At 43.3% G+C, this 25483-nt stretch overlaps 1 protein-coding gene and 1 non-coding gene across 3 annotated transcripts in view; both read left to right on the top strand.

Annotated features, from left to right (window-relative positions):
* Positions 1–25483, top strand: part of UBE2R2 (ubiquitin conjugating enzyme E2 R2) — a 115733-nt gene that overhangs the window by 47816 nt on the left and 42434 nt on the right. The window lies entirely within an intron of this gene.
* On the top strand, positions 10416–10541 carry LOC126938179 (U4atac minor spliceosomal RNA). The gene has a single exon (XR_007720003.1). It is a non-coding gene; the product is annotated as a U4atac minor spliceosomal RNA (small nuclear RNA).

Below are 25483 nucleotides of genomic sequence, written 5' to 3'. Positions count from 1 at the left end.
GTTTAACTTTTATTTTATAAAATTCATCTGTTATTTTCTTTAAGGTTTTTAATCTTTGGTGTCATGCCTCAAAAAAGTAACACTGGCGTGGTGGCTCACACCTGCTTTGGGAGGCCTAGCTGGGCAGATCATGAGGTCAGGAGATGGAGACCATCCTGGCTAACACGGCGAAACCCCATCTCTACTAAAAATACAAAAAATTAACCAGGCATGGTGGTATGCACCTGTAGTCCCAGCTACTCAGGAGGCTGAGGCAGGAGAATCACTTGAACTCAGGACACAGAGGTTGCAGTGAGCCAAAATCGTGTGACTGTACTCCTCCAGCCTGTACAACAGAGCAAGACTCCCAAAAACAAAAACAAAAAAAAACAGAAAAAAAAAAAGAAGAAAAAGAAAGTACATGATAGTCTGGGCGTGGTGGTTCACACCTATAATCCTAGCACTTTGGGAGACCAGAGCAGGTGGATCACCTGAGGTCCCAGCTTGGTCAACATGGTGAAACCCTGTTTCTACTAAAAATACAAAAATTAGCAGGGCGTGGTGGTGTGTGCCTGTAATCCCAGCTATTTGGGAGGCTGAGGCAGGAAAATCACCTGAACCCGGGAGGCGGAGATTGCAGTGAGTCGAGATCAAGATTGCACTGCCACTTACTTCAGCCTAGGGGACAGAGAGAGACTCTGTCTCACCGCCCCCCCCCCGCCCAAAAAAAAAGTGCATGGTAGATTGAGGGTTTTTTGTGAAAGATTTAGAAAGAATATAATTGATGTTTATTTTGTACGTTTTGGAGTTGATACGCATTATCATTTTAAACTTTTATTAAGGACATTCTCCTAATATGGGGCAAAACTGATTACTAATTTTATTGGGTTTTGTTTGTTTGTTTTTTTGCAATGGAGTCTTGCTGTGTTATTCACTCTGCTGGAGTGCAGTGGCGTGATCTCGGTTCACTGCATGCTGCACCTCTCAGGTTCAGTGGATTCTCCTGCCTCAGCCTCCTGAGTAGCTGGAACTACTGGCATGTAGCATCACGCCTGGCCAATTTTTGTATTTTTAGTAGAGATGGGATTTCATCATGGCTCACTGCAACCTCTGCCTCCTGGGTTCAAGTAAGATGGGGTTTCACCATGTTGGCCAGACGCCTTGAACTCCTGGTCTCAAGCAATCCTCTTTCCTCAGCCTCCCAAAGTGCTGGTATTACAGGTAGGAGCCACCATGTCCGGCCTGATTACTAATTTTATCTGCTAATGTTCATATATATAAGTATGTGAGGTGTTAAAGATACCTCATTAATAAGGGCAGAAAAAAACAGAAAGGAAAAACTTCCTTAGCACTAGAATGTCTTCTTGTGGTGGAAAGCAGACAGGCCTTTTAGCTTTGAACTCCTGTGTTCAGATCAGTTATTCAGGATGTCTTATCCTGACTGTTAAGGATCACATTTCTTAGATTAGCCATAACAAACCATCCATGAGTTATATGTATGTAACACATGGTAATAATAATAGAAACTCGGAGAGCCCAAAATGCTAAATAATTCTATTGTTATTAATAATTAAATCAACTATTTAAAAAGTTGTTATGAAAGTAGTAACATACTTTGAACCTTTTCAGCTCTTCTGGAATTACTCCCACATTTCTAATTAGTCTTAATTTACCTTTTAAGAGGTGGGGTCTTGCTTTGTCGCCCAGGCTGGAGTGTGGTGTTGCAGTCATAGCCCACTGCTGCCACGAATTCCTGGGCTCAAACTGTTCTCCCGCTGAAGCCTACCGAGTAGCAGGTACTGCAGGCCTGCCACCAATCTCAGCTAACTTAAATTTTTTTTTTTTTTTTGAGACAGAGTTTCACTCTTGTTGCCCAGACTGGAGTGCAATGGCGTGATCTTGGCTCACTGCAACCTCCGCCTTCTGGGTTCAAGCAATTCTCCTGCCTCAGCCTCCTGAGTAACTGGGATTATAGGCGTGTACCCACACCCGACTAATTTTTGTATTTTTAGTAGAGACAGAGTTTCGGTGTGTTGGCCAGGCTGGTCTTGAACTCCTGACCTCAGGTGATGCGTCCACCTTGCCCTGCCAAAGTTCTGGGATTACAGGCGTGAGCCACTGTGCACGGCCAACTTTTAAAATTTTTTTCTAGAGATGGGGTATTGACATGTTGCCCAGGCTGGTCTTTGAACTCCTGGGTTCAAGTGATCCTCCCACCTTGACCTCCCGAAGTGCTGGGATTACAGGTGTGAGCCACTGTTCCCAACTCCCTTCCTTCCTTCCTTCTTTCCTTCTGTCCTTCTGTCCTTCCTCTTGCTCTGTCACCTAGGCTAGAGTGCAGTGGTGTGATCTCAGCTCACTCACTGCAACCTCCGCCTCCCAGGTTCAGCGATTCTCCTGCCTCAGCCTCCCAAGTAGCTGGGACTACAGGCGTGCGCCACCATGCCCGGCTAATTTTTGTATTTTTTAGTAGAGACGGGGGTTTCACCATATTGGCCAGGCTGGTCTTGAACTCCTGACCTTGTCATCTGCCTGTCTTGGCCTCCCAAAGTGCTGGGATTACAGGTGTGAGCCACCACGCCTGGCCTTCTAAATATTTTTAATGCCGCTTTTCATTTTTAAAATTTCTAGTTTGTTGTTAACTATCATACTTCCAATAAGGAAGATGAGGATTTCTCTCTTTACTGTAACACCCCATCCCATAAACATACTCATTAGCTCCCCATATTTCCAGTAGTTACAGTTTTGGTTTAGACTAATTTTCAGTGTTTACATTAATATGACTATGTAAATAATAGTTCCGGTTGAACCATATCATACACCATTATTACCTTTTCTTACACATGTAGTGTAGTGTTTTGTTTTTTGTTTTTGCTGGAATTCCTCTTCATCCCTCCACATTTAGTTTTTTTTTTGAGATGGAGTCTCACTCTTGTCGGCCAGGCTAGAGTGCAGTGGAGCAATGTTGGCTCACTGCAACTTCCATTTCCCAGGTTCTAGTGATTCTCCTGCCTCAGCCTCCCGAGTAGCTGGGATTACAGGTGCCTGCCACCACACTCGGCTAATTTTTGTATTTTTAGTAGAGATGGGGCTTCATCATGTTGGCCAGGCTAGTCTCGAACTCCTGACCTCAGGTGATCTGCCCACCTCAGCCTCCCAAAGTGCTGAGATTATAGGCATGAGACACCGGTGCCCAACTCACATTTAGTTTTCTAATGTGCTTATCAGTAATTCATCCCTGAACTCTCTTTAAATACACATGGTTATCATACTTAACTGGAATGTAATTAACTTTTTTTTTTTTTTGAGACAGAGTCTTGCTCCCTTGCCCAGGCTGGAGTGCAATGGTGCGATCTCAGCTGACTGCAACCTCCACCTCCCAGGTTCAAGCAATTCTCCTGTCTCAGCTTCCCTAGTAGCTGGGACTACAGGTGCCTGCCACCACGCCCAGCTAATTTTTGTATTTTTAGTAGAGACGGGTATCACCTTGTTAGTCAGGCTGATCTCAAACTCCTGACTTCAGGCGATCCACCCGCCTGGGCCTCCCAAAGTGCTGGGATTACAGGCGTGAGCCACCGCTCCCAGCCCTTAGATATCCTCTTTTGTGAAATGCCTGTTCAAGTCTTTTGCTCATTTTTTGGTGTTTTTGTATTTTCCTTATTCGTAGGAGTTCTTTATATACTGTGCATATTAAATCATTTGTTGGATTGTGTGTGTGAATCCGTATACATATATTGTGAATAACTTCTTCCACCCTGTGGCTTGCTCGTTCCCTGTTTTAATGATTTTTTTGATGAAACAGAAGTTCTTGGTTTTAGTAAAATCAAAATTATCAATGTTTTCTTTTATGGATATTACTTTTTGTGTCCTGTTTTAAAACTTTTGTCCCCTCTAGTGTCCTAAGTATTCCTATTTTTTGTGGTGGTAAAATATATATAACATAAAATTCACTATTTCAGTTTTAAGTGTATAATTCTGTGATATTAAGTGCATTCATAGTGTTGTGCAGCCACCACCGTCATTCATTCCCAGAAATCTTTTCATCTTCCCAAACTGAAGCTCTTTACCCTTTAAACAATAACTCCTTCCCTCCTCTCTTCGGCCTCTGGTGGCCACTATTCTATTTTCTGTCTTTCTGAATTTCACTATTCTAAGTGCCTCTTATAAATGGAATTATGCAGTATCTGTCCTTTTGTTACTGGTGAATTTCAGTTAACGCAGTTTTCAAAGTTCATTCATGTTGTAGCATGTGTCAAAATTTTCCTCCTTTTTGAGGCTGAATAACATTCCACTGTATATGTTGCCACATTTTGTTTATCCACTTATTCATTGATAGCTACTTGGGATGCTTCCATGTTTTTTTCCTTTTTTTTTTTTTTAATTTCCCTCCCTGCTATTGTGGATAAGCTGCCCTGAATATAGGTATGCAAATATCTGTTTGAATCCTTGCTCTTCATCATTTTGGGCTGTGTACCCAGAAGTGGAATTTCTGGATCATATGATAATTCTGTTTAATTTTTTTTTTTTTTTAAGAGATGAAGCTTTGGTATGTTGCCAGGCTTAAGTACAGTGGCTATTCACAGGTGTGATAATAGTACACTGAGACCTCAAATCAGGGGCACAAACAATCCTCCTGCTTTAGCTTCCTGAGTAGCTGGGACTACAGGCTTGCACCTCTCTGTGTCTGGCTGGTGTCTAGTGTACAAGTCTTTTGCTTCCTTGATAAAGTTTATTTCTAAATATCTTTTTCTTTCTGGTGCAGTTGTAGATGAAATTGCTTTAATTTCTATTTCGGATTTGTTGTTAGAGTATAGAAATGCAGCTGATTGTTTTGGGTACTAATGTGGATGTTGATTTTGAATCCTGCCACTTTGCTGAATTTATTATTTCTAACAGTTTGTATATGTGTGTGTATAATCTTTAGGATTTTCTATGAAGAACATCATGTCATCTTCAAGCAGAGGTAATTTTACTTCTCTCCAATTCAAATGCCTTTTGTTTCTTTTTCTTTCCTCATTGCTCTGGCTAGGACTTAAAGCATGAAGATGATCTTTTGTTTTCTTCTAGAAACTTTGCAGTTTTAGTTTTGCAGTTAAGTCTATGATCTATCTGTAAATACGTGAGACAAGAGTCAAGGTTATTTTTTCTATATAGAAAATATAGAATGTAGATATCCAGTCAGTCCAGTGGCATTGAAAAGACTATCCTTGAACAAAGGCACCACTGCAGTTCAGTGGTGCCTTTGTTGTAATATTAGTCTGTTTCTGGATGCTGTCTTCTATTCCATTTGGTTGTTTGGCCTTGCACCAATAGCACAGTCTTTTTTTTTTTTTTTTTTTTTTTTTTTTAAAGACTTGAGTTTCACGCTCGTTGCCCAGGCTGGAGTACAATGACATGATCTCGGCTCACTGCAACCTCTGCCTCCTGGGTTCAAGTGATTCTCTTGCCTTAGCCTCCCAAGTAGCTGGAATTACAGGTGCCCATCACCATGCCCAGCTAATTTTGTATTGTTTACCATGTTGGTCAGGCTGGTCTCAAACTCCTAACCTCAGATGATCCGCCTTCCTTAGCCTCCCAAAGTGTTGGGATTATGGGCGTGAGCCACTGGGCCCAGCCAGCACAGTCTTTTTTTTTCTTTTTCTTTTTTTTTTTTTTTTGAGAAGGAGTCTCGCTCTGTCACCCAGGCTGGAGTGCAGTGGCCGGATCTCAGCTCACTGCAAGCTCCGCCTCCCGGGTTCCCGCCATTCTCCTGCCTCAGCCTCCCGAGTAGCTGGGACTACAGGCGCCCGCCACCTCGCCCGGCTAGTTTTTTGTGTTTTTTAGTAGAGACGGGGTTTCACCGTGTTAGCCAGGATGGTCTCGATCTCCTGACTTCGTGATCCACCCGCCTCGGCCTCCCAAAGTACTGGGATTACAGGCTTGAGCCACTGCGCCCGGCCAACACAGTCTTAATTACTATAGCCTTATGATGTCTTGAAATCCGGCAATGTATGTCCGAATTTGTTGTTCTTTTTCAAAATTGTTTTGTTTGGTTATTCTATGGACTTTGCATTTTCATACAATAAATAAATACGTATTTATAAATTTTGGTATCATCAGTTTCCACACAGAAAACCTGCTGGAATTTTATTGGAATTGCATTCAATTTGTAGATCTATTTGGGGACAATGAACAACTTAATAATATTGAGTCTTTCAGCCTATGGAATGTGTTGTATATCTCTCTGTTTATTTGGGTCTTTAAAATTTTTCTTTTCGGTGTTTTATAGCGATTACACACATATCCCTATAGATTTATTTCTAGGTATTTGTTATACTACTGCATGTGGTATTTAAATTTTTATATTTTATTTTATTTTATTTGAGATGGAGTTTCGCTGTGTCACCCAGGCTGGAGTGCAGTGGCACGATCTCGGCTCACTGCAACCTCTATCTCCTGGGTTTAAGCAATTCTCCTGCCTCAGCCTTCCAAGTAGCTGGGACTACAGACACATGCCAGCACACCTAGCTAATTTTCTTTTTTTTTCTTCTTCTTCAGTAGGGATGAGGTTTCACCATGTTGGCCAGGATCGTCTCGATCTCCTGAGCTTGTGATCTGCCCACCTCTGCCTCCCAAAGTGCTGGGATTACAAGCGTGAACCACCGCGCCCGGCCATAATTTTTCCTTTTTTTTTTTTGAGACTGGGTCTCGCTCTGTTGCCCAGGCAGGAGTGCAGTGGCGTTAGCTCACTGCAAGCTCCGCCTTCTGGGTTCGTGCCATTCTCCTGCCTCAGTCTCCTGAGTAGCTGAGACTACAGGTGCCCGCCACTATGCCCTGCTAATTTTTTGTATTTTTTTAGTAGATACGGGGTTTCGCCATTAACCAGGATGTTCTCAATCTTCTGACTTCATGATCCGCCTGCCTTGGCCTCCCAAAGTGCTGGGATTACAGGCGTGAGCCACCGTGCTTGGCCCATAATTTTTATTTTTAACACTGCCCCGCCCCTTTTTTGTTTTTTGAGACAGTCACGCTCTGTCGCTCAGGCTGGAGTGCAGTGGCATGATCTCAGCTCACTGCAACCTCAGCCTCCTGGGTTCAAGCAATTCTCCTGCCTCGGCCTCCCAATTAGCTGGGATTACAGGTGCGTGCCACCACGCCCGGCTAATTTTTTTGTGTTTTAGTAGAGACGGGGTTTCACCACGTTGGACAGGCTGGTTTTGAACTACTAACCTCAAGTGATCCACCCACCTCGGCTTCCTAAAGTGCTGGTATTACAGGTGCGAGCCACCGTGCCTGGCCAAAGACCCCCTCTCCCCACCCCGTTTTTTATAATTTGAATTCCCTCCCTTTTTGGCCTCCTGTTCTTCTTTTACGGATTTTATATCTTAACATTCTGATAACATAAATTATATTTTTTGAGATTTTTTTTTTTTTCTCCAAGGTGTTTTGTTTCCTTTTGTGTTTGCCTCTAAGAATTTCTGGAAATCCATCTTGTTTGTTCATATTTAAGAGTCAGGTACTGAAAAGCAGATGAAAAGTTCAGCCCTGTGTGAAAGGCAAAATTTGTGAAGTGTTTAATGTTACTGTATGGTAATCTGACTGGGCTGATCTGTTTGGGAGGACCCTATTATTGTTTTGTGTGTTTCCTCTGTGGGAGATGATCAGCTACCTCAGAGAGGAATCTCTTCTCCTGCGTGGTATGTATACAGATTTGATTGCAAGTGTTGGAAGAGACAGGTGGAAAAAGGGAGTCTAGGATCTTACAATTCTGTAGTTAGATTTTTTTCTCTATTTTGATTTGTTTCCTGATCCCTGTGTTTCTGGTTTAGTTGTGACAGAGTAAACCTCTAGTCTTTAGTGTGGTGTGGGCTAGTCCTTGATTAGCCTGGGATAGAGGCTCTGTCTATAATATTTTTATTTTTATTTTTTTTTTTTTGAGACAGAGCCTCACTCTGTCACCCAGGCTGGAGTGCAGTGATTCTCCTACCTCAGCCTCCCAAGTAGCTGGGATTACAGGCATGTGCCACCATGCCCAGCTAATTTTTGTATTTTTAGTAGAGTCAGGGTTTCACCATATTGGCCAGGCTGGTCTTGAACTCCTGACCTCGTGATCTGCCCACCTCGGCCTCCCAAAGTGCTGGGATTACAGGCTTACCAAGGAACAGGCTTACTTTCTCCACAGAACCAGGGAAAAACTCATCAACCGGAGGCACTGACAGCAAATAATGCTGGTTAATTGATGGACTGGTCAAAAGTGAGTAGACAGATGGCCAGACACGGTGGTTCACGCCTGTAATCCCAGCACTTTGGGAGGCCAAGGTGGGTGGATCACCTGAGGTCAGAAGTTCGAGACCAGCCTGGCCAACATGGCAAAACCCCATCTCTACTAAAAAATACAAAAAATTAGTCCGGCATGGTGGCACACGCCTGTACCCCCATCTACTTGGGAGGCTGAGGCAGGAGAATTGCTTGAACCTGGGAGGTGGAGACTACAGTGAGCTATCGTGCCATGGTATTCCAGCCTGGGTAACAGAGCAAGACTGTCTCAAAAACAGAAAACAAAAAAGAATGTAGAGGGCCAGGCATCGTGGCTTACACCAGCACATTGGGAGGCTTAGGCAGGTGGATTGCTTGAATCCAGGAGTTCAAGACCAGCCTGGGCAACATGGCAAAACTCCACCTCTGCAAAAAATTTTTTAAAAGCTGGCTGTGGTGACTCACATCTGTCTGTGGTCCCAGCAACTCAGGAAGCCGAGGTGAGAGGATTGCCTGAGACCGGGAGGCAGAGGTTGCAGTGAGCTGTGATCATACCATTGCACTCCAGCTTGGGCAACAGAGCAAGACCCTGTCTCAAAACAAAAATAAAGGCTGGGCGCGGTGGCTCACACCTGTAATCCCAGCACTTTGGGAGGCTGAGACGGGTGGATCACGAGGTCAGGAGATAGAGACCATCCTGGCTAACATGGTGAAACCCCGTCTCTACTAAAAATTAAAAAAAAAAATTAGCCAGGCATGGTGGTGGGCGCCTGTAGTCCCAGCTACATGGGAGGCTGAGGCAGGAGAATGGCGTGAACCCGGGGGACGGAGCTTGCAGTGAGCTGAGATCACGCCACTGCACTCCAGCCTGGGCAACAGAGCGAGACTCCATCTCAAAAAAAATTAAATTAAATTAATGAATAAAAATTAAATACAGAGAACTATCAGTATTAATATTGAGACTACAATAAAGTCTCCTTTTTAAGTTCTGTGCTTTTTAGAGTCTAATAAGAGGACAGGGATTTCCTGTTATTTATATTTCATTTTTATTTTGAGATAAGTATTATAGTAATTCTAAATTAAACTTTTTTTCCGGGTTCAAGCAGTTCTCCTGCCTCAGCCTCCCGAGTAGCTGGAATTACAGGCGCCCACCACCACACCTGGCTAATTTTTGTGTTTTTAGTAGAGATGGGGTTTCACTATGTTGGCCAGGCTGGTCTTGAACTCCTGACCTCGTGATCCGCCTGCCTCAGCCTCCCAAAGTGCTGAGATTACAGGTGTGAACCGCCGCGCCCGGTCCCTAGACTGGGATTTTTAATTAAGATTCATAGTTTTGAGACAGGATAGTTCCCTTGAACCCCCTTCGCGGGCGGAACTGGGGTGGTTCGTTTCACTCCGCCCTCTGCTGGCCACTATTGGCGGGAGGGAGCGTGCGAGCAAGCGAGCCAGTGCGGGAACTGGAGCGAATGAACCAGCGGGTCGCTACTCTGGTAGGTGCAGGCTCTGTGAGGGCCCGCAGCAGCGTCCAAGCATGTTACAACCAATGCTCTTTTCAGCTCTGCAGTCCAGGGCCTGCCAAGTGCCAGCCAACTCAGTGGAGGGTCAGTCCGGATGGTCGCCTCTGACCTTTCGGCACCCTGTTCTTGTTTGGTGTCCAGAAAGAATCAGGTCACACGAACTGTTTGAAAGGTGATGAATGCAGAAGACTTTATTGAGCAGTGGGTGGCTCTCAGCGGAAAGGGAGGCTGGAAAGGGGATGGGAAGGTGATCTTTCCCTGAAGCCGAGCTGTCTCTGGCAGGCCCCTCTCCGAAGTCGCACTGTCTGAAGATAGCGGAAATTTTCTGTAGTCTCGTATGCTCAAGCTGCGTGTACCCTTGACACTCAGCCGCGTGTGTTGCTCTGCCAGCTGAAGTCTTTTATGGGCACAGGATAGGGGCGGAGCAGGCCAAAAAGGCAACATTTGGGCTGAAAAATAGGGTCAGCTGTTTTCACTTTGGGCAAACTTAAGGGTGGGGCTTAGCCAGGATCCCAGCCCTTCTGTCAGTTTGACCTTAAAACCTGCAGCACATTATATAGCCTCACTGGGGGGTATGTGTGTATACACACTTTTCTTTCCCACATACTATTATTGAACAATTTAAAGATTTGTAGTTGGCAGACTTTTGACACTTTCAGCAAGTTAATAAGAAAGCATGTTTTAACCACCCTTTTCTTGGGGTTGCGCTACTATCCAAGGAGTGCATAGCGAGGGCAGCACTGCTAATGCCTACACAGCACTCCCACCTCAGCTGGAGCTTTGCTTTACCTTGGTGCAATTTTTGGAAAAATGAAAACCTGCTCTACCCTCCCCCCCAAAAATATGTCTTGATTGCGTTTGCTGATGTTATGTTGGAAACATATCCTATGGCAGATGTGAGCTGATGACAGAGCAGAAAAACTCAGCAGTGGAAATATCCTCATTTCACACTAAATCCAGGCACAGATCCAAATACAACAGTAAATACTACATTTGCCATCAACTGAGCTATTACCGAGTACAATTATATTTAGGACTAGGAAACTTTTTCACCTATTTAATAGTATGTTAATAAATAGGTAGCAGGAATAATTGGGAGATATTTAATTATTCATATGTAATTGTTTTTTGGCCAGGCATGGTGGCTCATGCCTATAATCCCAGCACTTTGGGAGACTAGGGTGGGTGGATTGCTTGAGCTCGGGAGCTCAAGACCAGCCTGGGCAATACAGCAGAATCCCGTCTCTACTAAAAATGAAAAAAACTAGTTGGGTGTAGTGGTGCAGCCCTCTAGTCCTAGCTGCTTGGGAGGCTGAGGTGAGAGGATCGCTTGAACCTGGGAGGTGGAGGCTGCAATGAGCCCAGATTGTGCCACTGTACTCTGCCAGGGCGAGAGACCCTGTCTCAAAATAAACAAAAACATAAGTTGTTTTGTCACTGTTGAAATCCCATCTGAAAATAATTAGTAGGATAACAAAATTTATTTAATACTGCACATTGGGGGGTTATCTAAATTTTGCTCCAAGTCAGTTTATACTTGGTTTTATGTATTTACATACACAATGTTTTATTTATTTTTTTATTTTGAGACAGAGTTTCGCTCTTGTTGCCCAGGCTGGAGTGTAATGGTGTGGTCTCGGCCCACTGCAATCTCTGACACCTCCTGGGTTCAAGTGATTCTCCTGTTTCAGCCTCCTCAGTAGCTGGAATTACAGGTGCCTACCACCACACCTGGCTAATTTTGTATTTTTAGTCGAGATGGGGTTTTCATCATGTTGGCCAGGCTGGTCTATGGAACTCCTGACCTCAGGTAATCCACCCACCTCTCCCTTCCTAAGTGCTGGGATTACAGGCGTGAGCCGGCACATAACGTTTTTTAATGACTTTATGGTTATGCATTTTAGGATATATCTTTCTTTGCCCAAATATTTATTATTTATTATTATTTTTTTTTGAGGCAGAGTTTCGCTCTCGTTGCCCAGGCTGGAGTGCAATGGCGTGATCTTGGCTCACTGAAACCTCCGCCTCCTGGGTTCAAGCAATTCTCCTGCCTCAGTCTCCTGAGTAGCTGGGATTATAGGCATGTGCTACCACGCCCAGCTAATTTTTGTATTTTTAGTAGAGACTAGGTTTCACCACGTTGGTCAGGATGGTCTTGAAGTCTTGACCTCATGATCCGACCGCCTTGGCCTTCCAAAGTGCTGAGATTACAGGTGTGAGCCACCGTGCCTGGCCTTATTTTTATTTTTTTTGAGATAGAATCTTGCTTTGTCACCCAGGCTGGAGTGCAGTGGCATAGTCTCAGCTCATTGCAACCTCTGCCTCCTGGGTTCAAACAGTTCTACCTCAGACTCCCCAGTAGCTGGAATTACAGGCCCATGCCACCATGCCTAGCTGCTTTTTGTACTTTTAGTAGAGATGGGGTTTCACCAAGTTGGCCAGGCTGGTCTCAAACTCCTGACCTCAGGTGATCTGCCCACCTCGGCCTCCTTAAAGTGGTGAGATTACAGGCGTGAGTTACCATGCCCAGCTTTTATTTTTATAATGTGTGCTACGTTTGGGGAGAATAGGAAACCAAGGAAAGTTATGATGAGGGTACATTAAATTAAAAAGAGAATCTTGGGAGGAGCCAAGAAGTATGAGAAAGAGTGAGTACAAAAGTTAGAGCATTAGGAGAGAGTGAAATTGGAGAAGCCCAGGAAATAAAGTGGTTCAAGAAGACAAAATGATAAATGGGAAAATGCTTTTTGGTAGTTGTAGATGACTAGAAAATTATTCCTCAATAAATAGGTCATATGCATTTTTGTCTATATCTTCTTAACTGTTAATTTCACAACTGAGTGATGAAATGATGCAGTTAGCTCAATGGCTGACATATAGTAAACACTTAATGAGTATTATTTATCACTACTTCCACCTGTCATTGTTCACTTACTCCCTCAATATAGAAAACTGAGAGTTGTCCTTGAATTTTTCCTTCTTCTCAATCCCAATATCAAATCAATTACTGAGTCTCATTGACTATACTTCCTATATGTCTCAAAAATACATTTTCTTGTGTTTATTCCAACTGCCTCTGTCTTTGTTCACATGTGTAAGCCTTTCTGCATTACATTATTTTTCCCTTTGCCTGTAAGGTCCCTTTCACCTTGGCCTCAATACTTGGCTCAAGTAGCACCCCTTTGTAAATTTTACCTGAATGTCTCAGCCAGAATTAGGCATTTATTTCACAGTGCTCTTTTAGCAAGTAGTAGAGATTTCATTTGAGGCACTTAATTTGTAGTCATTTATTTGCATTCATGTCTTTTAATTTAAACATAGCCATTCAGGCATAGTGTTCTAAATATGTTTGTTTCCTACCTCCCATATTGATACATGGTAACTTGATTGGTTTCCAGTTAACAATATGTTGATAAATTGAATAAGTGAAAATATTTACGTAAATAGTGTTTATATAACTAAAAATAGGTGTGTGATGAGTTTGGTAATTTCATTGAGGGTACACTTAGTCCATTGTCAGGGTGAATTGAAACTTTAAAACTTAATTTAAATAGGATACACTTGTGAGTGGTTCAAGTATTTTATGGAGGACATATGTGGTAATGGTACAGAAATATATTTTGGAGGTACTTGTTCTTTTTACTTATTTTTAATTCTATTTTTGTTGGACTAGGGGAAGTACTCATTCTTACGAGTTTGCTTATTAGTCAATAAAGATGTAAGGAGTTGCCCAAAAAAGAGCCTCTCAAGGTTGTAATTAACTTCTGTAACAATTGCTTCTATTGAGGTGTGATGTCTCAGATTCATTTCCTATATTTCTTTTTTTTTTTTTTTTTGAGACGGAGTCTTGCTCTGTTGCCCAGGCTGGAGTACAGTGGCATGATCTTAGCTCACTGCAACCTCCACCTCCCGGGTTCAAGCAATTCTCCAGCCTCAGCCTCCTGAGTAGCTGGGACTACAGGCGCATAATACCATGCCTGGCTAATTTTTTGTATTTTTTTAGTAGAGACGTGTTTTCACCGTGTTAGCCAGGATGGTCTTGATTTCGTGACGTAGTGATCTGCCTGCCTCGGCTTCCCAAAGTGCTGGCATTACAGGTGTGAGCCATTGCGCGTGGCCTATTTATAGGTTAAATTCAAAACTTTACCTCATGAATAATTTTTTTTTATTTATTTTTATTTTTTTATTTTTTTTTTTTGAGACGGAGTCTTGCTCTGTCGCCCAGGCTGGGGTGCAGTGGCCGGATCTCAGCTCACTGCAAGCTCCACCTCCCGGGTTTACGCCATTCTCCTGCCTTAGCCTCCTGAGTAGCTGGGACTACAGGCGCCCGCCACCTCGCCCGGCTAGTTGTTTGTATTTTTTAGTAGAGATGGGGTTTCACCGTGTTAGCCAGGATGGTCTCGATCTCCTGACCTCGCGATCCACCCGTCTCGGCCTCCCAAAGTGCTGGGATTACAGGCTTGAGCCACTGCGCCCGGCCCATAATTTTTTTTAAAGACCATTTTTTAGCTGGGCATGGTGGCTCAAGCTGGGATTACAAGCATGAGGCACCATGGGAGACTGAGGCAGGAGGATCTGTTGAGTCCAGGAGTTCGAGACCAGCCTGGGGAAACATGGGGAGACTGTCTCTACCAAAAAAAAAAAGTTATCCGGGCATGGTGGTGTATACTTGTAGTTCCAGCTATTTGGGAGGCTGAGGCAGGAGGTTCACTTGAGCCTAGAAGGTTGAGGCTGCAGTGAGCTGTGATCTAGCCATGGCACTGGACTTGGTGACAGAGTGAGACCTCGTTTCAAAAGAAAAAGACCCTCTTTCAGAGCAGTTTGTAGGTTAACAGCAAAATTCAGAGGAAGTTACACAGGATAATTTTTTTAAATGGTAAACTTCAATATTTAAAAATTGAGGCTCCAGGCACGGTGGCTCACACCTGTAATCCTGGCACTTTGGGAGGCCGAGGTGGGCGGATCACCTGAAGTTAGGAGGTCAAGACCAACCTGCCCAACATGGAGAAACCCCATCTCTACTAAAAATAACAAGATTAGCAGGGCATGGTGGCACGTGCTTGTAATTCCAGATATTCAGGAGGCTGAGGCAGGACAATTGCTTGAATCCGGGAGGTGGAGGTGAGCCAAGATGGTGCCATTGCACTCCAGCCTGGGCAACAAGAGCGAAACTCCATCTCAAAAAAAAAGAAAAAAGGATTTGGTGTGTGTGTGAATTTCGTTAGCAGATACACTTCAGTACACTTGCTTAACAGTTTCAGAAATAAATGGTTAAGATTTCATAATCAGGCCAGGCTCTGTGGCTCATGCCTGTAATCCCGGCACTTTAAGAGACTGAGGCAGGTGGATCACTTGGGGTCAGGAGTTTGAGACCAGCCTGGCCAATGTGGTGAAACCTCATCTCTCCTAAAATTACAAAAAGTAGCTGGATGTGGTAGCAGGCACCTGTAATCCCAGCTACTTGGGAGGGTGAGACAGGAGAATTGCTTGAGCCTGGGAGTTGGAGGTTGCAGTCAGCGGAGATCACACCCACTGCACTCCAGCCTGAGCGACAGAGCAAGACTCCGTCCTAAAAAAAAAAAAAAAGGAAGATCGAATATCATAGATACTACTTTCACTTAAGTGGACCTGTAGATAAATGAAAGTAACTTTTCTCTTTAATTTTGTGCTGCTGTTTTTTTCCCCCACCCCTTAGCACAGCAATGGTGAAATGTCTCCTAGGTCATTTAGGGCTGGACAACCAACTGTGACTGCTAGATATAATGAGCTATTACTAAGTTATTATTTTTACAGTTTAACAGATAGCATGATTAAGCAAAAGTTTATTGATAACTTGAATAAAAGGTTACTGCAGAAAGAACCAGTGCTTATCTATATGCACTGTATAACTGCAAAGTAAAGATGGTAATTCCACAGGTGACCTAAACATAAGACTCCTTAAGGCTATCAGACTTCCTAAGGAAGTTCAGTTATAACTCATAGATTTCATCTGTACACAATTTCGAATGAAAAATATCCTGTAATTTCTATTAAAACTTTTTTTGGGGGGGGACCAGATCTCATTCTGTCAGGCAGGCTGGAGTGCGGTGGTACCATCATGGCTCACTGCCTACTTGACCTTCCAGGCTCAAGCGATACTCCTACCTCAGCATCCTGAGTAGTTGGGACTGTAGGCTCAAGCCATCTTGCCTGGCTAAGTTAAAAAAATTATGGTGTGTGTGGAGACTGGGCTTCACCGTGTTGTCCAGGCTGATCTTGAACTTCTGGGCTCAAGCGATCCGCTGGCCTTGGCCTCCCAAAGTGCTAGGGTTTCAGGCATGAGCCAACCATTGTGCCTGGCCTAAATTTTTTTTTTAAGACAGAATTTCGTTCTGTCCAGGCTGGAGTGCAGTGGCATGACCTCCACTCACTGTAACCCCTGCTTCCCAGGTTCAAGCGATTCTCCTATCTTAGCCTCCCAAGTTACAGGTGCCTGCTGCCACGCCCAGCTAATTTTTGTGTTTTTAGTAGAGATGGGGTTTCACCATGTTGGCCAGGCTGGACTCGAACTCCTGACTTCAAGTGATCTGCCTGCCTCGGCCTCCGTAAGTGCTGGGATTACAGGCGTGAACCACCGTGCCCAGCCTTAACTTAGTTTTTATATTTTCAAACTTGAGTGTATCATTCCAGATGTCACTTTTCAGTGCAAAGTGTATAGACCATTGTATAGAAGATTCACAAGTGAAAAGTCTTTTTTCAGTTTATAAAAATAATATGTTCATTATATCAGTCATAAAGAAGTTATAATAGTTCTTTAAATGCCTCATTCTTCCTCCGTTGCCCTTTGTTCCTGAGCTAATCACTGTTAATGGTTAGGAATGTGTCTTTTCTGTCTTTTTAAATATATGCACAATGCATATGAAGAATTATATGTACACACACATTGTTTTTATATATGTATACATATTTATTATTATTATTATTATTATTTTTTTTTTTGTAGAACTGATATGTTGCCCAGATTGGTCTCAAACTCTTGTCCTCAGGCAGTCCTCCTGCCATCCCCTTCCAAGGCCTCCTGGAATTACAGACATGAGCCACTGCACCCAGCCTGTTTTTTAACAGATAGATAGATGGACGGAGCATAATTATTTTAAAATAGCATCTGCCTATGTACTGCTTTGCCTTTTTCACTTAACACGTCTTGGGTATATTTCTGTGTTGGTATGTATTGGTCTGGCACACCTTTTATAAAGGCTACAGAGTGTCAGAGGATATTACTACTGCTTAGTATTTCACAAAGCTGAGTTTACTGCTTACTTAAAGTAAAGAGGGTATTGCTGATCAGTTGATCTCTTTTAGACGAGACTTATTTTACATGGGGTTTTTGAGAAGCCTGAAGTTCAAGGATTGGTGGATACGGGCATGATGGATTGGCATTCACTGTAGAAGCATGGTTGCTTGGGTGAGACAGTTATTGATATACTTGGTTTTCAGAAATGTGTTCATTGAAATGACTGTGTTCCCAATTGGCTAGCTTTCAGAAACAAGGGGCTATCAGTAGTGGGTATCACTGATAGGTTTACTTGCAAAAACGTGGTTACTGAGTGAAGTTGTTTAAGTGGATTTAAAATTGGTTATTGTGGTTCTATAGCTATAGAGCTGTCAGGTATTGATTAAGCAATTTAAAACTCATTCTGGTGGCTATTTATGTTACCATGGCTACAGAACAATCAGTCTTTTGCTATTAGTGTGGGAACTCCGTTTTATTCTTGCAGAGACTGAAGATTGTCTAGATCTTTACTACTGTTGTTGATTCGTATTGAAAATGAGGTTTAATATTTTTCTCCTTGAAAGTGAGATGTGATTTTTAAATTCATGTGTCCACAAGCATCTTCATCCAAAGGGACAATCATTTTTCCCTACATTATTTGAATCCTTTCCATAGTTATTTGCAGTTTTTAAAATTGTCTTCTGAATAAACATGTTCTAATCTGTATCATTGATCTACTTGTGTGTCATTTCATCATTTAATTGTTATAGCTTTATAGGATGCTTTTCCATCCACTGGAAAAAATTCCTTCCTATTGCTTTTTATCAGAAATGTTATTTTCATATATTTTTGCTTTCACATGAACTTTAATTATTAGAGACAAGATCTTGCTTTGTCAGCAAGGCTGAAGTGCAGTGGTGTGATCATAGCTCACTGTAATCTTGAATTCTGCTCAAGTGATCCTCCCACCTCAGCTTCCCAAGTAGCTCGGACTATAGATGGGTACCACCATGCCTAGCTAAATTTTTAAAAATGTTTTTGAAGAGGGTGTTGTTATGTTGCCCAGGCTGGTCTTGAATTCCTAGGCTCAAGTGATCCTCCTGCCTTGGCCTCTCAAAGTGCTGGGATTACAGGTGTGAGCCACCACACCTGGTCTCACATGAACTTTTAAATCACCTTGCCATGTTCCATCTTCTTCACTTGGTTAATAGTTGCACCGATTGTATCATAATGGTGTGATTATGCTGGTTATGCAAAACACCCTAACACTTAAAAAAGTAATTATATATTAGTTTTTTTTGTTTTTTGTTGTTGTTGTTGTTGTTTGTTTTTGAATCAGAGTCTCACTCTGTCACCCAGGCTGGAGTGCAGTGGCCCAATCTTGTCTTACTGCAACCTCTGCCTCCTGGGTTCAAGTGATTCTTGTGCCTCAGCATACCAAGTATCTGGTATTGCAGGCACGTTCCACCATGCCCGGCTAATTTTTGTATTTTTAGTAGAGACAGGGTTTCTCCATGTTGGCCAGGCTGTTCTTGAACTCCTCACCTCAGGTGGTCCATCCGCCTTGGCCTCCCAAAGTGTTGGGATTAAAGGCGTGAGCCACCTTGCCCGGCCTAGTCATGTTATTAAAAAGGTTTTTGTATCTTTGAAATTTTCCATTATACGAAAGCAGAAGTAGGGGTATGATAAACTATGTACCCATTACTCAGCTTCCATAAATAACTCATGGCAAATCTTGTTTTATCTTTATCCTACCTGCCCCCTCCTCCATTTTATTTTGTAATTAATTTCTACTTTCATTTGTGAAAATTTCATAATAGTTTTTTATTTGTTTGTTTGTTTGTTTTAAGATAGGGTCTCGATCTGTCTCCCAGGCTGGGGTGCAATATCAGGATCATAGCTCACTGCAGCCTGGAACTCCTGGGTTCAAGCAATCTTCCCACTTCAGCCTCCTGAGTAGCCAGGACTATAAACACACACCACCATGACTGGCTAATTTTAAAGAATTTTTTTTGTAGAGTTGAGGATCTCGCTATGTTGCTGAGGCTGGTCTTGAACTCCTGGGCTCAAGCTGATCCTCCCACCTCAGACTCCCAAAGTGCTGGGATTATAGGCATTAGCCACTGTACCCAGCCTCAAAATGTATTTTTAAAATATGTTTTATTTTGTTTTCCTTTTTTTATTTTAATTGGCCAGGCTGGTCTTGAACTCCTAACCTTGTGATCCACCTGCCTCGACCTCCCAAAGTGCTAGGATTACAGGCTTGAGCCACCGTGCCCGGCCAAGTTTTGTTTTACTTTTTTTTTTTTTTTTTTTTTTTTTTTGAGACAGAGTTTTGCTCTTGTTGCCCAGGCTGGAGTGCAATGGCACTGGCTCACCACAACCTCCACCTCCCAGGTTCAAGCGAATCTCCTGCCTCAGCCTCCCTAGTGCTGGGATTACAGGCATGTGCCACCACACCCGGCTAATTTTTTGTATTTCTAGTAGAGACAGGGTTTCTCCATGTTGGTCAGGCTGGTCTCAAACTCCCGACCTCAGGTGATCCGCCCGCCTTGGCCTCCCAAAGTGCTGGGATTACAGGCATAAGCCACCATGCCCGGCTGTTTTACTTTTTAAAAAACTTGAAATAGGCCGGGCACGGTGGCTCAAACCTGTAATCCCAGCACTTTGGGAGGCCCAGACGGGCAGATCACAAGGTCAGGAGATCCAAACCATCCTGGCTAACCCAGTGAAACCCCGTCTCTACTAAAAAATCCAAAAAACTAGCCGGGCGAGGTGACGGGTGCCTGTAGTCCCAGCTACTCGGGAGGCTGAGGCAGGAGAACAGCGTAAACCCGGGAGGCGGAGCTTGCAGTGAGCTGAGATCGGGCCACTGCACTCCAGCCTGGGCGACAGAGCGAGACTCCGTCTCAAAAAAAAAAAAAAAAAACTTTAAATAAAAATTACTATAGCACCAACTAAATAACATATATTTTTGAGACCTAACTGTAATACTGTTATCACAACTAAAAAAGCTCATAATTCCTTGATATCCAGTCAATGTTTACATTTCCCTTGTTCTCATAAATTTAGTTTGTTCATATCATATCCTGAAATTACTAAGATCTATAATGGGTAAGAGCAAATTTTCTAATATGTTGAACTTTATTTTCCCTTTTACTTCTTGAAAATACTTTAATATTTATTAATGCTCCTGAATACAATGAAAATGATTTAACCTTTGATTTGATGATTTAAGATTATCTTAGAGCCAGGCATGGTGCCACATCCCTGTAGTTCCAGCTACTCAGCAGGCTGAGGTGGGAAACTCACTTGAGATCTTGAGTTTGGGCAACATAGTGAGACCCTGTCTCTAAAAGATAAAAAATAATTGTGTCTTGGGATCCATTTTTGAAGGTTCTCTTAAAATTTGTATATGATTCTCATGATAACTCCCTAGGGTCAGTGTTTTACGCCATTTTATATAAAAAGGAACTTGAAATCTAGAGATTTAAATGAGTTGACCTAAGGTCAGAGGCCTAGCAAAGACAATGCTTAGAATTGTGCCTGACAAATAAAAGATAGAAAAATGTAAATTAAATAGTCAAGAATCATGCCAGGGCTACAACATAGGGTTACTGATTCTAGTACCTTCCCTTCTTCTTTTAAAATCGTTATATTCTGTGAATATAACTGAGATGGTATGAGATCTCATATTCATATGTTTACAGCAAGTTATATCTTATTTCATAAAATTTCAAAAAGGAAAAATTTCAGTGACAAGTTGGCTGACGTAGGAGTATTGATATGTATATGAGGTAATACATAGATAACTATAGGTCACCATATACATGTGAAATAGTATGTTTAAATTGTTGTTAAGGGCTGCATGGTGGCTAACACCTGTAATCCCAGCACTTTGGGAGGCTGAGGCAGGTGGATCACCTGAGGTCAGGAGTTGGAGACCAGCCTGACCAACATGGTGAAACCCCATCTCTACTAAAAATACAAAAATCAGCCAGGTGTGGTGGCGTGCGTCTGTAGCTACTCGCGAGACTAAGACAGGAGAATTGCTTGAACCCAGGAGGCGGAGGTTGCAGTGAGCCGAGATTGCACCACTGCACTTCTGCCTGGGCGACAGAGCGAGACTCTGTCTCAAAAATAAATAAGTAAATAAATAAACAGTTAATAATGTTCTGAAAACTAAGTAAAATAATAGAGATAGAGATAAAATTGTATAATCTCAGGGAAGCATTACAGCAGGATATTCCCCCTGAATATTAACTTCAGGTGAATAGTTGAGGATTGGAAACTCCACCGAAGGAGTTCTTAATACAATTTAAATAGCCTTACTAGAAGCACACCACCCAATGTTACCTCTTCTAGTGGTAATGTAAGCATACTTTAGGCATGATGCTTTAAAAAAATCAATCATAAGGCCGGGCACAGTGGCTCACGCCTGTAATCCCAGCACTTTGAGAGGCCGAGGCTGGCGGATCATGGGGTCAGGAGATAGAGACCATCCTGGCTAACACAGTGAAATGCCGTCTCTACTAAAAATACAAAAAATTAGCTGGGCGTGGTGGTGGGCGCCTGTAGTCCCAGCTACTCGGGAGACTGAGGCAGGAGAATGGCTTGAACCCGGGAGGCGGAGCTTGCAGTGAGCCAAGATTGTGCCACTGCACTCCAGCCTGGGTGACAGTAAGACTCCATCTCAAAAACAAATACAATACAATAAATAAAGAGTTCGAGACCAGCCTGACCAACATGGTGAAACCCCATCTGTACTAAAAATACAAAAATTAGCCAGGCGTGGTGGCGCCTGTAATCCAAGCTACTGCAGAGGCTGAGGCAAGAGAACTGCTTGAACTTGGGAGGTGGAGGTTGCAGTGAGGTGGGCAACAGAGCGAGACTCCGTCTCAAAAAAAAAAAAAACACAAACAAAAACTCAAACTACCTCTAGAATAAAGTCAAAAGCGTCACATTAAAACTACTTATGATTTTTTGTTTGTTTTTTGAGACCGAGTCTCGCTCTGTTGCCCAGGCTGGAGTGCGATGGCATGATCACGGCTCACCGCAAGCTCCGCCTCCCGGGTTCACACTATTCTCCTGCCTTAGCCTCCCAAGTAGCTGGGACTACAGGCACCTGCCACCCACGCCCTGCTAATTTTTTGTGTTTTTAGTAAAGATGGGGTTACACTGTGTTAGCCAGGATGGTCTCAATCTCCTGACCTCGTGAATCCGCCTGCCTCAGCCTCCCAAAGTGCTGGGATTACAAGCGTGATGGAGGTAGTATTTTTAAAAAATTGTATAGTAGATAATGGTCAAAAAGCTGAAAGTTCAAGAATAATTCAAAATATTAGACGATTAGAGGAAATACAGAAACCCCATTAATACTACTAACCAATATTTATTAAGATTTAAGTAGAATATAATTAGGTTTGGTAAGGCTCTAAGAAAACTTAATTCCATAATCATCAAAGTCTTTTTTTTTTTTTTGAGACGGAGTCTCGCTCTGTCGCCCAGGCTGGAGTGCAGTGGCCGGATCTCAGCTCACTGCAAGCTCCGCCTCCCGGGTTTACGCCATTCTCCTGCCTCAGCCTCCTCAGTAGCTGGGACTACAGGCGCCCGCCACCTCGCCCGTCTAGTTTTTTTGTATTTTTTTAGTAGAGAAAGGGTTTCACCGTGTTAGCCAGGATGGTCTCAATCTCCTGACCTTGTGATCCGCCCGTCTCGGCCTCCCAAAGTGCTAGGATTACAGGCTTGAGCCACCGCGCCCGGCATCATCAAAGTCTTAAGGTTGGTATTAATCTTTCCAGTTGTCTTATTTAAAGCTGGTAGTATTATAATCTATGGGCAGGTAGGTAAAAGAGATAAAACAGTGAAAATTAGCGATCTATAAAACAGCCTTCATGATTCTTGCCTTTCCCTCCCTCCCTCCCTCTCCCACATCCATCCGTCCGTCCGTCCATCTATATCTATCTATCTATCTATCTATCTATCTATCTATTTTTATTTATTTATTTTTGGAGATGAAGTCTTGCTCTTTGCGCCCAGGCTGAAGTGCAGTGGCATGATCTCGGCTCACTGAAAACTCCACCTCCCGAGTTCAAGTGATTCTCCTTCCTCAGCCTCCTGAATAGCTGGGATTACAGGCGACTGCCATCACGTCCAGCTGATTTTTGTATTTTTTTTAGTAAGTGATGGGGTTTCACCGTGTTGGCCAGGCTGGTCTTGAACTCCTGACCTCAGGTTATCCACCCACCTCAGCCTCCCAGAGTGGTGGGATTACAAGCGTGAGCTACCGTGCCTATCCACCTATTTATATTTTTATATCTTTTAATTTGTCAGGCACAGTTCTAAACATTGTTCAAGCGTTACCTCATTTAATCCTCATACAAACGCATTAAATAAGTACTGTTATCCCCTTTTTACTGGTGAGGAAACTGAGATATAAATTAAGTAATTGAGCAATACGCAGTGGCTCTCGTCTATAATCTGTCCAGGAGAATGATGGCTGTTTGGACCAGTGGCACAGTTCCAAACTTACTAAGTAATTTACTGAGGCAGTTGTAAGTAAAGGAAGGCAGGCCAGGTGCAGTGGCTCACGCCTGTAATCCCAGCATTTAGAGAGGCTGAGGCAGGAGGATCATTGAGCCCAGGAGTTTGAGACCAGTCTTGGCAACATGGCGAAACCCTGTCCCTACAAAAAATAATGAAAAATTAACCAGGCCACTATAGTGGTGTGCATCTGTAGTCCCAGTTACTCTGGAGACTGTTATGGGAGGATTGCTTGAATCTCGGAGATGGAGGTTGCCCTGAGGCAAGATTGCACCACTGCACTCCAGCGTTGTTGACAGAGTGAGACCCCGTCTCAAATTTCCAAAAAAAGGCAGGTTTATTAGAGAACGTAGGAAAATACATTGCGAGGGAGGCAACCAGCAGCCTGCCAGAGAGAAGCCAACTGCAGAGAAACAAAGGCTTGCTAGAGATTTTATAGGATAGTGTTTATGCAGTATGCTGAAGAGGGCTTTGTGGAGTACTGAGAACACCAGGGTTGCAGTGAGCTAACTTGTGGGTGTGTGGTGATAGTTGGGCACAGGAAGATTGTGAGTTATTTGCACAGGAGGACTTACGTGTCCTGGATGATGAAGAAAGGCTGACTTATGGCTTATCGGCTTTCTTTTATTGCTTTCCCTCGGTCCCACTAGCCTGATTCCTTTTCCCTAATTAGAACTACACATAGTGCCAGCATTTTAGGAGGCCAAAGTGGGAGGATTGCTTGAGCCCAGAAGTTTAAATGGTGAAATCTTTATAAAAAATAAAAAATTTAGGCCGGGCGCGGTGGCTCAAGCCTGTAATCCCAGCACTTTGGGAGGCCGAGACGGGCGGATCACGAGGTCAGGAGATCGAGACCATCCTGGCTAACACGGTGAAACCCCGTCTCTATTAAGAAATACAAAAAAAAAACTAGCCGGGCGAGGTGGCAGGCACCTGTAGTCCCAGCTACTCGGGAGGCTGAGGCCGGAGAATGGCGTGAACCTGGGAGGCGGAGCTTGCAGTGAGCTGAGATCCGGCCACTGCACTCCAGCCTGGGCGACAGAGCGAGACTCCCTCTCAAAATAAAAATAAAAATAAAAATAAAAAAATAAAAAATAAAAAATTTAGCTGGGTATGGTGACATGGCCTGTGGTCTCAGCTGCTCAGGAGGCTGGGACAGGATCGCTTGAGCCTGGGAGGTCAAGGCTGGCAGTGATCCATATTTGTGCCACTGTACTTCAGCCTGGGTGACAGCATAACCCTGTCTTAATCAGTCAATTAGTTGATCAATATAAATTAAGTAAGAGTTGCTTAAGGTAACAGCTGAGTTGCAGAGTCAGGTTTCAAACCCAGATAGTCCTGGCTTCTTGAGTCAGCATTCTTTACTACTATCGTGTGCTACCTTTTATTACATAGGTGCATATCATCTATTCTACATAAATTTTCATGCATGTGTTCCTAGTTACACTGCAGAGATTTCTCTTAGTATGCTAAGTAATCTAACAAGACTTTTTTTTTTTTGAGACAGGGTCTTGCTCAGGCTGGAGTACAGTGGCGTGATCACAGCTTACTGCAGACTCGAGCTCCTGGGCTCAGGTGATTTTCCCACCTCAGCCTCCTGAGTAGCTGGGATTACAGGCTCATCCACCATGCCTGGCAAATTTTTGTATTTTTTGTAGAGATGGGGTTTCACCATGTTGCCCAGGCTAGTCTTGAACTCAAGCAGTCTGCCCACCTAGGTCTCCCCAAAGTGTTGGAATTACAGGCACAAACCATGGCACCTGGTCTCAAGACATTTTTTTTTCTTTTGAGACCGTGTTTTGCTCTTGTTGCCCAGGCTAGAGTGCAATGGCGCGATTTTGGCTCACTGCAGCCTCTGACTCCCAGGTTCAAGCGATTCTCCTGCCTCAGCCTCTCAAGTAGCTGGGATCACAGGCATGTGCCACCATGCCCGGCTAATTTTGTATTTTTAGTAGAGATG

The sequence above is a fragment of the Macaca thibetana genome, chromosome 15, assembly GCF_024542745.1.
Source record: "Macaca thibetana thibetana isolate TM-01 chromosome 15, ASM2454274v1, whole genome shotgun sequence".
NCBI lineage: Eukaryota > Metazoa > Chordata > Mammalia > Primates > Cercopithecidae > Macaca > Macaca thibetana.
Note: the sequence above shows the minus strand (reverse complement) of the source record. Positions and strands in the feature narration are given on the sequence as shown.